The sequence below is a fragment of the Crocodylus siamensis genome, chromosome 6 (assembly GCF_052110815.1).
Source record: "Crocodylus siamensis isolate JL-2025a chromosome 6, ASM5211081v1, whole genome shotgun sequence".
Classification (NCBI taxonomy): domain Eukaryota; kingdom Metazoa; phylum Chordata; order Crocodylia; family Crocodylidae; genus Crocodylus; species Crocodylus siamensis.
Genome location: NC_143400.1, coordinates 52,039,623 through 52,055,554, shown reverse-complemented (window position 1 = coordinate 52,055,554; position 15,932 = coordinate 52,039,623). Strand labels below are relative to the sequence as shown.

The 15,932-nt window shown below is 45.1% G+C and overlaps 1 long non-coding RNA gene across 1 annotated transcript in view; it reads right to left on the bottom strand.

Annotated features, from left to right (window-relative positions):
• The window catches only part of LOC149862825 (uncharacterized), a 36,635-nt gene extending 23,171 nt beyond the window's left edge, over positions 1–13,464 (bottom strand). Inside the window, exon 1 of the long non-coding RNA XR_016443270.1 lies at positions 7,319–13,464. This is a non-coding gene — a long non-coding RNA (uncharacterized LOC149862825). The remainder of the gene's footprint in view (positions 1–7,318) is intronic.
• Between the last annotated feature and the right edge of the window lie 2,468 nt (positions 13,465–15,932).

Here is a 15,932-nt window from a genome sequence, read left to right as displayed (position 1 = left end):
AGCTTAGCATGAGTTTTCCAGATCTTACTATAGTCTTTTAACAGACTTAAGGCAATTATTGGAGTGTTCATAACCTGTTGTGGAGAGGACTTCCACCTGTCGTCTCTGGAAAAGTATGACAACACTCGTGGGCAGGGCTCCAACAGGCTGAACCCTGTACCATTGTTCAGATGTTGTCCATACCCCTCTGACTCGGTCTGTTGCCTCAGCATTCCCTAACCCGGCAACTGAGTTTTAGCCAATTAAGTTTACATAGGCCTCCCATAGTGGGACCAGGGAATGTACGGCCCAAGATGCCTATTAAACTTACTTCTGCTTAGAGGTGGGGGTGGGGGAAGAAAAGTCCTTCGTAAATCCAGATTAGAACTGGTCTGATAAATGCTGAGCTGATTAGCATTTGGAGCACAGATTCCCCATCACGCAGTACTCCCCTGCTCCTCTGATCCCAGAATTCACTGCAGTCTCTGCTTCATGCTTTCTGTTCTCCATCTCTCATGTAAATGAATGGTCATCTGTTCCCACCTCTGATGCAAATGAGACCTAGGGCAGTTGTTTCACTTTTGTCACCCTTATCTGGAGGGTTTTAGGTGTGTCTCTCACTGCATCTTAATCAGTTTCTGTTTGGAGGGGGGGGAATTCTTTGTGAGTCTGACAGTCTGTGTCCTGTGTCAGGGTTCCCCAAGAACATGGAGCTGAGAGGTAACACTGATGATTTAAACTGGTTTATGTGTCACTTCTGTCCCTAGCCTAAGTGTCAAAGGAGGTAAAAAGATCAATTGATCTGAGTCTAATAGAGCTAGTGAGGTTAAAGCATGTGAATTTCTGTAGCTAATGGCACCAAAGGGAATGATGTGGTTGGCATTGCACCCAGCCACCTTTATTGCCCCCTACAAGTTTTCCGCCCCCCTCCCCTCCCATGACCAGGTACCCATTTACATCTGGGGCAGCTGTTGGCACAAGTGCAAAGTGAGCGTCAAAGCTTCTGGAGCCGCAGGAAGATTCCTTAACTGCTTTGCCACCACACCCACACCTTGAGTGCGGCATGACCCCATTTATAAAATCCATGGTTCCCACATATGGAGATTGAGGAGGGTGAAGACCTCTGGGAAGCAGGGGGTAACTCTTTGGCATGTCGTGGTGTAGCTTGGGGACAGCATTAATGGAAATCCACTGAGTGGCCTATTTTCTGTAAGGAACAGTTCAAGGCATACAGTCGTCAGTGACAGAACAACTGTTGTTCCAGAGTAGCAGACTTTTGAAACAACGGGGCCTACATTTCTAGACTGGCCTTTTTATTAATTAGCCAAAATCTGTTGCTCATTTTAAATTCCCACTCATTCATCTACCTAATGCAGAGCAGTTACTGCAAACACACAGACACCCCCCCAATCTGTCTATTTATCTATATATGAAGAGCTTTATCTATATGCATAGTTTTATCTGAATCTAAAGCTACCTATAGCTTTATCTCTATCTGTATATATAGGGTATAAATGCATCATCTAGCTATAGAATTTATCTATTTGCTAACATGCTAATATCTCCTCCTTTCCCTTCCCTGTATCTTTTGGGCTGGCTGTTCTTGTTAACGACTCATCCACCCTCTTCCCTGTCTAACAGTAACACAGACTTGGGGCTAGATTTATCTTCTTTCTCCCAGTGTTTCTACAGGGGGCAGTTATCAGGTAATGGCCCTAGTGTCAGACTACTACTGTGTACCCATATCGCAGTGCAGCTTTGGTGGCTGGGACTTTCTGGCTTGCTTTCTTTGCTCCAGTCTGCCCAATCCCTACCCACCTATCCTAGAGGGTGCAGGAGGTGGGGCGGGGGGTGTGTGGAAAGGGAGGAATCACAAGTTCCCTAGAGCAACATATATCCCATGCAGCCAAATCAAAAGCATCCTGGGGGGCCAACCAGAGAAATGGGACTTAGAGCTCCTAATGGCCCTAATCAGCATGCAGCATGGACAGGATGGTTCTGGGTGGACAATTTGCAGGAGGTCTGAACTGGGCCTCACAATGTTCACTATCAGTGGAAGCTGTTGTTTGTGAGGACTGGAGATCTGGAACAAAAAGAAAGGAGGATTCCATGACCACAAGGGACTGGAAACCTGAGTGGAAAGGAAAGGTCAAAGCAATGGGAAAGAGGGAGGGATGGGCATTGTATGTAATGGATGAGCTGATGAAGCAACTGCTACATCCATGAAGACAAGTTTGCCATCTGCACTCTCCAGAAGGTCTGCTTTAGCGCAGTATGTTCTCTGGGAGCTAACATGGCAATGCCCAGGACTAAAGACCACAGGGTGCCAGGAGGACTCTGAGCATTAGGAAAAAGATAATCTTTCCCATCCTGACATGAACAGCAGAAGGCCAGATGCACAGTTAAAATGTCTGCAAAGCATGTGGCCGAGGTGGAAGCCCTGAACAGAGTCTGATAATGGTTTAAATCGCATGAATGCTTTACAAATGTAGAGAGGGGATAATCTGTGTTTCAAAAATCACTGGCACTGAGACGCATCTAGTCTTCCTGTAGAGCTTCTAAGTGAGGATGAATCATCAGCAACCCCTAGCAAGGCATTTGAATGGCACTTGACTCCACAGCAAAGATTTTTAAGTTCCATTTTAAATTTCTTTTGCTTCAAATCTGATCACAGAATCTAATTCTGTGTCTGCTAGATTTAAGAGCTCCTTTATGTCAGAAATCTTCTCCTTGGGTAGGTATTTATAGACCACAACTGAGCCCTTCCCCTATCCTTGACATTGTTGTTGGAAAGCTAAACATGTTGGCTTTCTCAATTCTCACACTTTAAGGCAGGCTTTTCACATCCCAAATCATTCTTGCTTCAATGACCTGAGCTGCCTCAAATTTTTTTCTGAGGGAGAGCACCGAAATTGGCTGCGACATTCAAGAAATGGTCTCACCAGTTCCAAACACTGATACTATATTACTTCCCTAGATGTCTCTGTGGCAGTGCACCTTTGGGTGCCTACCACTTCAAGGGCCTAAGCAGGCTGCAGACAGGCCTGCAGGTGGGAGCAGACCCAATCAGGCAGTCGCATGACACCTGGGAGGCTGCTTGATTGGTGGAGGGCTGGGCAACCCTGGGTATAAGACAGGCCCTGAGAGCAGAGCAAGCAGTTACTGCAGGGATTCTGCTGAAGTAGCACTGCTGCTCCCAGAACATCTGGAGGTCAGGGGAGGAACTATGGGGAAGGAGGAGGTTCCTAGGGTCACAGGGTAGTCCAGATCCTTTAGGAGGGGGCTGAAGGCCTGGGACTGTGGAGATACCAGCTTATAGTAAGGGGCTGTGTATATATAGAGGCCCCAGAGAAAAGCCAGGGTGGCCTATTGAGAGAGGCTGGGTATACAGGGGCCTAGAGAAGACATAGGCCTGCCAGAGAAGAAGGGGCTTAGAGTTTGTGAGCCTTCATAGGGGCTAGGCAAACCCCTGATTCGAACTGTTGATGGCATGGATAACCCTGTGGAGGGACTCAGATGAGTCCAGTAAACTAAAGGGCTGCTTTATACAAGACTGCTGGGGCTCTAGGGAAGCCCAGTGTGAGAAGATTGATTTATGGCAGGGCCTGGGGGGGACCTCTATTGAGTGAAAGGGTTAGCTGTTTGTGGATTGACCCAGGGCTCTTGACTAGCCCAATCTGGGATCAGTGCCTGAGTGGCTGAAGAGTAAGTATGCCTACTGCAAAGGGCAGGCCAGGGCATGACTGACTGACTGGAGAGCAGGGCCAGGCTCAGGTGATGAAGGTCTCTCAAGGGAGAGACCACCAGCAGGAGAGTAAGGGGTTCAGTCAGTAACCAGTGTGAAATGACAGAGGCTGAAGCTCAGCCACCCGATGAGAGGAATCCTGTAAGGGCGTCCAAGAGAGTCGGGGCTGGAGTGGGAGTACTAATAAGGTGGAGGCAGGAACAGGGTGCCCAGAAGTCAGCAGCCCAGAAAGGGAGGAATAAGACCAGGGCAGGTAAGCCTGCAATGTGTCCTGGGGCATGACCTAAAACTACACCCTGCTGGGGGTGGATCGTGTGATGGGGTTGCCTTTGTGGGGCAGTTCACAGGAAACACTGCACCAGTATCTCCCTAGTGAAAGGCAAGTACAGGGCACTGGAAAGCCTCAGTGGGTGATGCTGTGGAAGGGAAAGGCTAGGGGAGCACACCCTGAGAGAAAAGCATCAGGCTTGGGTGACAGCATGGGGCCAGGAAGGCCCAAGGCCCAACACCTGAGGGAGTGAAGCTTGGGCAGCAACACGGGCCACGAGGGCCCAAGGCCTAGAGGGAGGCCTGAATATGAGTGAGGCCTAGTTGGGGGCCTGAATTAGAGGTCCAGGGATAAACAGACACCTGAGGCCTGAGTGGGCCATAGGCAGAGTTAGGGGTCCAGGCATGTTGACAAACACCTGAGGCCCAAGGGATGTAGGGCTCAGAAGTCCAGAGTTCATGTGGGAGTAGATGCCCCAGAAAGGGGGCATGTAGCCAAGGCAGGTCTGAGGACACTTGAGGCCAGGCCAAGGTATATCTGAGGATACCTGAGGCCACATTTGGGGCCAGTGGCTGAGTATGGCCCAGCAATGGGGCTAGGGGAGTTGTAAGTGATTTTTGGATGCCTTTTGTGTGGCATGGGACATGGTATAGGGATGGTTTGGAACTGTGTATTACACCTTTGGCATCAGGGCATAAAATGGGCAGCCTCCCACCTACAAGCATCTGTTTAAATCCAAGAAAGGTGTGGCAGGTGAGTCAGGTGGGTGGAGACTGCCCTAGACAGGAGGGTGGGCCAACGATGGGACCATCCCCCTGTCACAGTCCTCTGCTTGTACATGCAAGGATCAGATTAGCCAGAGCATCATACTGGGATGGAGGATCACATGTTTGTCTGCCATGACTCCATAAAATGATTTTTTCATCAGGGACACTACATCTTACAGAATCATCTTTCTCCAAAACACTGCATACAGTGTTTGTCTAACTTAATCATAAAACTTAAATCATAAAACTACAACTACTCAGTCACATAACTAAAAAGCATAGTGCCCTGAAACACCAAATAAATCCCCTGCTCAAATAACCCCATTTTTCCTCACTACCCTTACCTTGCATCTCTATGATGCATGGCACACTTCAAGGCAATTTGATTAAGTGTGTGGATTGCAGAGCATGTAAAAACTTTAACTCTTAATTAATATACTAATCCTTTTCAGTATCCCTTCTTATAGCATGTAGTTCCTCAACGTCCAGTTGTGGACTATATGTCTTCATTTGGCTACACTAGGTTGCATGCTGTTGAACTGCACTGCACTTAATATGTCCCCAGTGACTTTTACTCTACCCCTCTAAGCTCCATTCATTTGTGATCTGAATTTCACTGTAGCAATGACCTGTTCTTGTTGGTATTTATTACTCTGTCACATATTTTTGCTATAAAGAAAGCTTATCAACAATGACTTTATATCTCTTTCCAGATAACTGAAAAATATTGAATGGCATTGGGATGAGAACAGGAATCTTCCAGACTCTGTGAAAAATAGTCCTGCTTATGATGCCCTGTCAACAATTATATATTGGAGATCTATCAGTTAGCCAGGTTTTGGTTTCTTTAATATCAGCCAGATTGATTTTGCATAATGAACATCATATTGACATGCCACCATTTGTAAAAGTGTTAAAAGACTTCTTAAGCTACGTAAATTCTGGACAACATGGCTCCTCTGGCTGAAGTTAATGTTGTAGATGTACAAGCTATAATCTAAGAGGGAACTTTCTTATAAGAATATTGTGATTAAAAGAAAAAAATGTAAGAAACTAGGGCATTCACACTTAAGGTAAGATTTGAAAACCTCTATGTTCAAACTTTGGAAAGTATAGACGTAGAAAATTAATATGTTGAATTTATGCTAAAACTTTATGTCCGTCTGTGACGCATTTTCAATACAATACATCCATTAGCATCCCTTTTTCTTATGGTATATAAACTAGCTAACTCATAGAGGTCCAGTCAGCCAGTAGATAAGCCATACTTCCAGCCAAACATGGTCCTCCAATTCCTTTGCTTTATTTCAATATCTTACCTGTAACACCCATCCTATACAGGCTCCTACATTGCAGTCTTCCTACTCATACTAGTGCTGCCTCATTTTCTACATATCTGATTCCCTCCTTTTTTTAAAGAGCTACATTAGCTCTTACCTTTTACCATCATTGCCACAAACATACTCTGAGATATATTTGGTTATGCAGTCTATATGAAAGAAAAGCTGAACTGCACTATAGCATCACGTGGAAGGCAGCTGTACACTACTTACTGTTAATTATTTATTTACATTTTCATGCCCCCAAAAGCATGGTGGGAGTTTGAAATAAAGGCTCGGTACAACAGAAGTGAGTAGGCACTAGCTATTTCTGGAAAATGGTTCTCCAATGTGGAGATGCAAAGAAAAGACCTTGAAAACATTATTGTGTAATACAACAAAAGTAGAATATTCTTTCACAACTGTTTTAAATCAATCCTCAAATTGCATTATAAACACAGGAAAGCACTGAGTGGTATTCATATTATGCTAACAAAGCCTGATGTAAAATACCCTCTCCCAAGATATAAAAGAAGCCTACATGAAGATATTCTGCTTCTTTCCTTCCCCTTGGCTTTCCTTCTAGTCTTTAATAAGCATTTTGAAGCAGGGTAGAACACAGTTTCCACAACAGAAACGACTTCCTTGGCCTCTAGCTGAGGGTCAAAGTAATTAAAGAAAATTGCTGAACTACCAGTATTCAGCCTTTGTAAATCTCAGTGCAAGTGCCATGAAATTTCCTGAATGCAAATTTAGATTAGACTCTGATCCCATTAGCATTAGTGAAAGTCTGCAAGAAGAGAGTTTCTCTGGTGTAACCAACATCAAAATCGAGAGCAGCGCTTTCCAAGGAAAGGCCAATTCAGTTGTATAGGTGCCACTTTTTTTCCATCTCACATGTCTCCAAGGTACAGTGTCCCCAGGAAATAAAATCCCCCAAAACTCTGCCTGTGTTGGGATGGGAATTCATGAGATTACTACCCCCTAACAGCTCTGAACCACATCCAGAAAAAGATAGTGTGCAACTGCCAATGGAGTGTTCCTGCTTCCCCATGCCATGAAGTTGCAGCAATATTTCTGCATGCCTACCCTCCCATACCTTCAGCAGGCAGTCTTGCACATTCAAAGGCAGGAAGTATGGCTGAACAAGACACAAGTTTCTGAAGTTACTGCAAAAAAGGTATGAGATTCACCATGCAGCTTTGATAAACTGAAGCCGTAAGTAATCAAGAGTACATACCTATTACTGTTACTCAGAGAGCCATGGGTGGCACTTTCTTTCTCTGAAAAGGGTAGAACAGTTGTCCATAAAACTCCTGTCCCAGTGCCACATCAGGGTTGCAGAGTTGGAGGTGGGGGTGTTTAGTAGGTTTTTAAAATGCTGTTGCTCAGGGCTTTGAATGGAGAAAATAAGGGACTGGTGTTCTGGAAAGGTGTGTGCCCCTACTCTCCATTTAACTATAAAAGAAATCTTTGTTCCCCTCACCCAAACATCTCTGAACTGGCTGTAGCTAGTTTGTGTAGCCTTGCTGTTATGCCCTGCTGCAGTAGTAGACAGGGTTTTGCCTAGGAAATTTGAAATGTTATAGGAAGTGCCCCTATGGTACTACTGGGTGCATCTACGCTAGATGTTAAATGTGCAGTAAACTAATTCAATTCTACAGTGCATTAGCACATCATGGCAAAAACCATGCTAACGCTTAGTCTACTGTACATTAGTGTCACTAAAAAGGGGTGTGCTGGCTATTATTGCACAGTAGTGCTGGTTACTGTGCATTGAGCTCATACCTGTTATTACAGGTACTAAACTTAATGTGCAGTAGCTATGGTGCATTAATGCATATGTAGGTGTGCCCACTAACTCTCTTTTGGTCTGGATCTTTTGTCGGTGTAGATACATTTCAGCCATGAAGGTGGGAGGAAAGGAACCAGGACTGGAAGGCAGAGTAAGCTGAATGACGGCTTCCCAAATGAGAGCTATCTGAGGAGGAAGAGGAGGCTAATATGATGATTTCGAGATTTATGAGATAGGAGGCAGCTGGGGAGCCAATGGATTCTTGTCCCAGCTGAGACCCTCATGCACTGCACGATCCCAAGCGAAGGGATGAGCTCAGGTTCACACAGCCATGAGCAGCTCAACAAAGAAATCGAGCTGTTGGGGACAAGCATTTGGACCTGTCCCAAGGAGCATAGAGAGGTAGACACTTGCTCATCAAACCTGAGTATGTGACAGCATTAGCAAATTGCACTCTGTTTCCTCTTTGCAGGTCATCAGAATTGCCTCATTCAGCAGGAATTAACGGACGTGGATGATGATGAAGCAGTCAATGTGCCCAGGTCAGTCAACAGCAGGCCTGGAGGTGACTGGGGTTTGCTCCACCAGCTGTTTGACAGTCCTGCCTGCTGGTGCAGCTTTGTAAAATGAGAATTTCATAGAGCACATCCTTGTGCTCTGAGCTGTGAAGGCTCCTAATTTTCAGACTGCGCTCCTGGGTCCTGGGGGGGTGCTCCTGCTTATGAGGATCGCCAGCTGAAGTGCCCTACATTACCAAACTGAACTCAGCATGCTGAAGAATACATATTTCACAGGCAGTGACCTGTCCTTCTGGCTGTACTGCCAAGTTTTCATTGCTGCCTACCTAGCATCCCAGCTGCCTGCAGGAACAGAAAGCCGGAGTCATCTAAGGGAAACCAGGGAAAATTTTCCATTTGTTACTGTGATTATGCAGCCTTCTCACTTGATCTGTTGGTAGAATATTGGCAAACTGCGGCAGTAACATGAAGGCGCTATGCTGATAAAGGAGGAACCACAGACCCCACAGCATAATCTCATACTTTGAAGTGCAACATATAAGATGAAATCCTGCTCTCCTTTTTGTCTCTGAAAACTCTAGATTGGGGCAGAGGGATATATGGCCCATGGGCTGGATCTGGACTATGTTGTCTAGCATACCTGGCTCCCAGAGGGGGCTGGAAATTTGGGGGTGGGTCTCTTGGGATGACAGTTGGCAGCAAGGTGTGAACAGGGGCTGCACTAACCTCAACAGCTGCCACCACCCCTTGCCTTACTGCTGCATTCAGATCTGGTGTGTGAGGGACCCCGCAGGTTGGATCTGGTCTGTGAGGAGAGCTGTGTTTGACACCCCTGCTCTGGATCATGGTAGCAACCCCATTGCAGTTCAGTGAACTGCATGAATAAGAATTATCCAACTGCAGCTGGTAGTGAGTTGTAAAATCAGATCAGCAGTGCTGGGCTGGGAGTTTTGTGTGACTACGTGCTAGGTAATCATGCTTTCACTACGAAAGGTTCATCAGAATTGCTAGTGTATGCAGACTATCCTGTGGTCAAATGCTGCTGGCTTCTTCCTCATCCAAGCTACTGAACTTAACATTAATGATCTGGAAGATGCACTAGAAATTTAGGTTGTCCACGTTTTCCATTGTGGATCACTTGTGTGGATTGTCTTAGTGACTTCAGCCAGACAATTCAGATCCTACTGAGTATACTCCCTATACTTTACCACTTTGAGTGAGGGTTGTACTATTTAGCCCTAAATACATTTGTATCACTGCCTTTTTCAGACCTACCAGAGTGGAGCTTCCCTGGATTTGTTCTGTTCTAGTCTGTGACTCTGCCATCTCTAGTTTCTACTCTAGCACCCACCAGCACCAAGTAGTCACCAAAGTGGGGTGAGAAAGAGAATATACAGAGCCTGAAAGCTCTGGCTGAAGAGCTTTCTAGTCTGCAAAGAGGGAGCAGGTTCCCGATGGGAAGGGAACTGGTTAACAAGATAATCTGTTTGCATGCAATTGGCCCTGTGAAAGTGTTGGAGACGCCCGGTGTCAGAAAGGCACTTCATTGCAATTCAAGGCAATGCCATTCAGCCGTTAGCCAGGCATTGAGAAATGTGCCACTTGGCAGGATCAGAACCCATGGCAATGAAACCAGCATAACCACCAGCTGTCTGATAGAAGCTAGAGGGCAGATAAGCCCAAGGCCAGCAGGAAAAGAGCAGTTGGAAGAGCATTAAAGCAAGAAACCGAGGAGTGCAGAAAAAGCTAATGGAGAAGCAGTACTATCTATGCCAGGGTTATAGAGGGCAGTGGGAAGCAATCATTTTGGCAGGTGTCTCACAAGGTAAACCCTGCACTCTCCAATCTCCATCTCCTGCCTGATCTGTTGCTCTACTTTCCACTCTCTGCCCTGTGGTTCCTGCCTGATCTGTTGCTCTGCTTTCTGTTGCCTGCCCTATCTGCTGCTGTTCTCCCTGCTTGCTCCCCAATCTGCCACATGCTACACACAGGCACTATGATGGGGAACTGAGTATAGTAACAAGCCCGTTTTTCTGATTATTGGCATTTTGGACCCACTTCTATGGCTCTCCACCCTCTATTTCAAGGTTGGCCAACCCTTGGCATGTATGCCACAAGTGGCGTGGTCAGCCCCTGTGAGCTGCAGTCCTTTCTTTCACCAAAAGAATTGCCTGAATTAAAAGCATGAGCAAATTAAGCAGCTTCACAGTATACAGGTGCCTCAGCCCTCTTTGTCTGCCTCTTGCCCTGTATATTCATTATCAGTATAGCGAGATTAGCCATGTTAGTCTTAAGGCTGAAGACAAGGCAAGGTAGCACCTTAAAGACTAACATGTTCATGAAGACAGTCCAAGGCTCCCAGAAGCTTTTAGTTCATCTCACGCTTGCTCTGGAAGCTCCCGCTGTTCTAATGTCGGACTGCTTCTGAACGGGCATTGCCAATCATTCCACACACAATGGGGATGTTGGACTTGTCAACATGGGGGCACTTCGTGCAATTAATCCAGATTAATTTAAGTATGAATTTAAAGTAGATTGGTTTAAATGACATTAAACACCTGCCTGGGTGCTCTTGTTCTGATTTAGGGGCTTTAATTTGGTTTATTGTACTCTATTCTGCAAATGAAATGAGATAGTGTGATTAAAGATTGCCTTAATCCTGAATGAAGACAACCACATAGGAGTTTAATGTGGATTTATTAATCCACTTTACATTCATACCTAAAACTAATCTGGATTAACTTCGCTGAGTGTCCCAAAGGCAAAAAGGCATACAAGGTTATTTGGGTAAATCTGGTATCTTTTATTAGACCAAGACAAATAGTTAGAAAAATTCTTCTAACTGCAGATGCTTCCTTAGCCTGCTGAAGGGTATTTATACCCAAAAGCTTGCCAAGAAGAATTTTTCCAACTATTTGAGTTGGTCTAATAAAAGATACCAGATTTACCCAAAAAGCCTTGTCTGCCTATGTCCTTAGACTACGCGGCTACAACCTATACCTCCAAAGGCAAAAAAGCCTTTGCTTAGTTTTTGGGAGCTGCCATAAGGGGAGGCAAACTATTTCTCTTGTCCTAGACCAGCTTGTAGTCATGCTCCTAGGGGTGAAAGGTGAATGTATTAGCTCAGCCTTGGTTGCCAGTCAAACCAGGGCAATTCTGTTTTCCTCTTTTCCCCGCTTAAATGGGACATCCAACATTTGATTGTAAGAATATGTTTGTGTGCAGATTTAAGATTATAGCTGGAATAAAATTAGTAATGCTAATTGTGGTAATTAGACTTCTTTAGTCTCCATAAGAATTTTACAGCTCTTATCGCATACAGGACAGGAGAAAGATGATGCCAAGGGAGAGGGAATTAACTAGTGGAGCAATAAAAATCTGTTGCTTATTAGCAGGTGCCACTGGAATATCTAAGCAGAGCATCTTCCTCTTTTGCTAAGAATGTAAAAGAGGTCCAAATAGTGGACCCCCAGAATGGGCTCCTGTGGAAGTGGGCCACGGTCCAGTTAGCAGTAGTTCAGAGTAGATGCTATTCTACTGCAGAGCAGAATTGCACAAACCACTCTCTTCTCCTCCCCTACCCCCCATCCTGAAAGTGGATGGAGAGGCTCCTTTGTTGCCTCCATCCTGTCTCCTCTACTTGCTGCAGAGGAACCTGGATCCATGATCCTTCACAGACTTTGTCTTTGGGCAATTCAGTCTTTCTGTGCCTCAGTGTCTCTCTGTAAAAAGGGAATAATAGCACTTCCCAAGCTCACAGTAGGGTTGGGAAGATTGCACATTTAAAACTGCAAGGCACCCAAATGCTACTGTAATAGGGAGCATATAGCTGTCACAGGGTACATCTCCACATGCAGTTAATGCTATTTGGCTTTACTGCACAGTAGACTAATTTACTGTGCAGTAAGCTCCTGCCCCTGTAGACAGTAGCCGTGTCTACACTTGTGGTAAACTGCGCAGTTGTTACTGCACAATCATTTAGTACTTCCATAAGCAAGTACTAAATGGCTGGGCAGTAACTGCTATTACTGTGCAGTACCATCACTGCATGTTCTTCCCCCTGACACTACTGTGCAGTAGCGTCATGTCATGGTTAGTGCCTGGCAATGCTACTGCATGGTAGCAATGAGTTGTGGTGCAGTAGCTCGTTGCTAATGTGCCATAGCATCTTGTGTAGATGTGCCCAGTGATGCTTTACTGTGCAGTAGATTAGTCTACTGCACAGCAAAGTGTCTTGTGTATACATGGCCACAGATTCATAAATATGATTTGGAGGGAAGTACCTCCTGCCTGAGAAACTGATGTTAAACATGCTTTCTATCACTTCAGTGATATCTTTCCTAGATGTAAATGTAAGATGGGAGCGCCAGTATTAAAATACTGTACATGTACAAAGCTTCTATTTTCTAAAATACCCAGCAGCCAGTAGAATTTATTGCTGCTATAACCATGTCTGGATATGATGATACCTTCCAGTTACAGTGTCTTTCATCTAAAAAAATGTATCCCAATATGCTTTTCTATAGTTGTTTACAGCTTTGGAGTTTTAAATGTGATCTGACTGGCTGAGGCATGGTTTTGTGACTTAAGATCATCTGGAAGTATTAATCTCTCTAGCTTATCTGTACTATAGTTAATACTACTGCATTTGAACACTTAAAAAGGCCAGAGTGGAGACCACCTTCCAGACTTTTGACTGCGATGATTAGGATGAGGATGAATTTATTAGTATGCTATGGAAATGAGATGGGCACTATGTCCTGGGGGCGCAGTGGTGAAAAGAGGTCCCACAGCCCTGGGCCAGGCACTGAGAAGGTCCCAATTCATATGAACTGCCTTTGGTTGCTGGAAGTACAGTTTTTCTCCAGGATCTTCACTCTGGCAGAGGATTTCCCTGATGGAGGGAGAAATGTCTATTTATTTTGCAGCCCAATGAAAAGAAGGAGGAAAAGGGGGGAAAAAAAGACTTGAAAAGCTAAGAAGAATTAGCAATGCAGGCTGCTGTTAATAGCCATGTTAGGACGAGTTTATCTACAGAATCTGCAAGAACGAAACTTCTCTAAAGTGAGCACTTAATACAAAGAAAAACAAGAGGATTGATAATAGAAATTACCCTAATGAATAAACAAGCTCTTTAAAAATGGGCTCCTTGTGCAATGTGTTATTTTTAACTTAGTGGCAATTTGCATGCCAGTCAATTTGCATACATTAAACACAGCTCCCCTTCCGCCTCACCTCCCCCCCTCCCTTTCAGTATATCATCTCATTAAAGTGCTGCTGGGACCGAGAAGTCCATGGCTCTGGAGGGTATATTAATTTGCCCAACACATGCTGTGTAGGTTTTTATCACTTGCTGCACATTGGACCTGGTGTCTTTGAAGTCATTAGCGCCTCCGAGGGACTTCTGCTTGAGGTAGTTGAAATGTAAAAGAAAGGGAAAAAAGAGTAAAGCCCAGAGGACAAATATAAAGGGGAATAAAGGAGACCATTTAGTTTGTGTTTAATTCCAGGAGGAAGAAAATCAGCAGTGCCCAATCCTCTCTGTCTTGTCAGAGAGGCTGGGCTTTCTTTTTGCTACTCCAGACAAAATGTGCCTTCTCCCCAGAGAATTGGGGCGTGAGGCACAGGAGGAAGAAATGAGCCAACAAACTCTGCTGGCCTAGGCAACCTGGTGAGGGCCCGGGCTGCGGTACTCTTGGGACAGCAAGAGGGTGGGTGCGGCGGATAAGCATCAGGAGATACAGAGTGCTGCTGTTGCCTATTCAGCTATCTGTAGGGGACTGATGGTGAATACAAAAAGAGGGGCTCTCAGTATGAGATGTGGCCATTCCTTGGGGGAATATATATACATGAGCAGCAAACAGCTCCTCCCACCCTGGTTTGAATCTGGTACAGAAGTTTGTCCATAGCCTTAGAGAAACCAGCTGCCATACAGAGTAGGCTTGCAGGTTATCAGGTTAAGCCACTACTGTGTAGGGTCTGCTCTTAAGACTTGGGAGGAGGAAGTCCTGAGTATGGAGGAGTTTGGATCCAGAGGGATGCAATGTGGGGCAAAGGATCATGCTTCCCAAATGGGTCAGTATTGGCATGGACACAATTTGTTGTAACTAAAGGCCTGAAGGGAGTGCAAGCCTGGTTTTCTTGAATCAGAGCCATTTCACCCTGCCCTCTTTCCCAGGCTGATTTTTTTTTCAAAGGGGATATTGTGAAGTGTGGTCTTTGGAGGCCACCCTGCCATACAGGATCTCATAAGAGCTGCTGAGTGAGGTTTCCGGGCTTGCTTAATACAGACGATGGAACTTGTTTCCTCGGCAAGAGAACAATACCTTCCCTTCCATCCAAGACCCATGATATGTTTCAGATGTCTCTTTGGAAAAGGAAAAATAGCAAAGAGAACTAGATCTTTTCTTTCCGCTGTGGAGCAGCGACTGTTCTATCCCATCATGTATTAATTATCCCCGTGCAGAGGCAGAGGGGAGGGGACATTTGGAACAAGTGCCAATTTTGCATTCCAAGCTAAACAGTTGTGAATTTCTAACATCTTTTCTCAAAATAAAATGGGCAATTAATTCATAAGGCAAGCTAATTGTTAATTGTTATTTCCCTCCTTAGCTTCCTCTCTCTATTTATATTAAACATTGAGATATGTGAGGAGAGGAAGGCTACTAGCTGTTTGCCTAAATCATAACGTAGTTCTTGTCATCTTTTGTGCTGGCTTTTGTGCCTCTTTCCCATTCTGGTTTTCTTAAAGACTTTTATGGTCAAAAGCATTTCCTGAGTCTTTCCTTCATTCCTTAGAGAAAATTGTCCAGGGTAGAGACTCAGATGGTGTGAATAGATATTGCTCAACTGGCTTTGCCAGCTTAGTATCTGACAACCTTTCTGCCCCTACAAACACATAGCTGTGAGATAGTAGGGGAATGGGGATTTTCCCTCCAGGCCACCTTCTTGTGGAAGGAAGCCCATTCAGGAGAAAGGCATAGGATCAATATTGACAACTGAAAACTCTACCTGTGTAGCATCCAGAAGTGCTAATGCCCATGAGGCACCATGCCATTTCCTATTTCTGTCTCATTTTTTACTTCTACCCAGCCAAGCTGCAGATCAAGCAAGAAAAAATAAATCCTGCTGTCCCTGGACTCCATCTGCTCACAGAGTTGAAGAGATATAATGCAAGCAGCCTCTGCGAGCCAGTCCATTAAGGAGCCTTCTGTAAAGCAGGCTGAATCAGAGATGGAGCCAAGGATGAGAGGCCAGCCAGAAGGGACTGCAGCCCTGCTGAACAAAGCATGATTTCTCCAAAGCGCCATGTTGCAGCTGCACTTCTAAGGGAGAGGGTATTTGGGAGAACCATTGTGGAGAAGGCAGTTTCTGTATCCCTTACCCAGCTGAGGTCTAAGTGTGGGGTTTGGCTTGTGTTGATATCCTACAACAAAGGGCACCCAAGTTATAGTCATGCAGGCAGTGCTGCGGGACTGTTGGTGTCATTGATTCTTGCTGTGATTGCTCAGTTCTATAGCTCATCCCAGGAACTCCAGGCA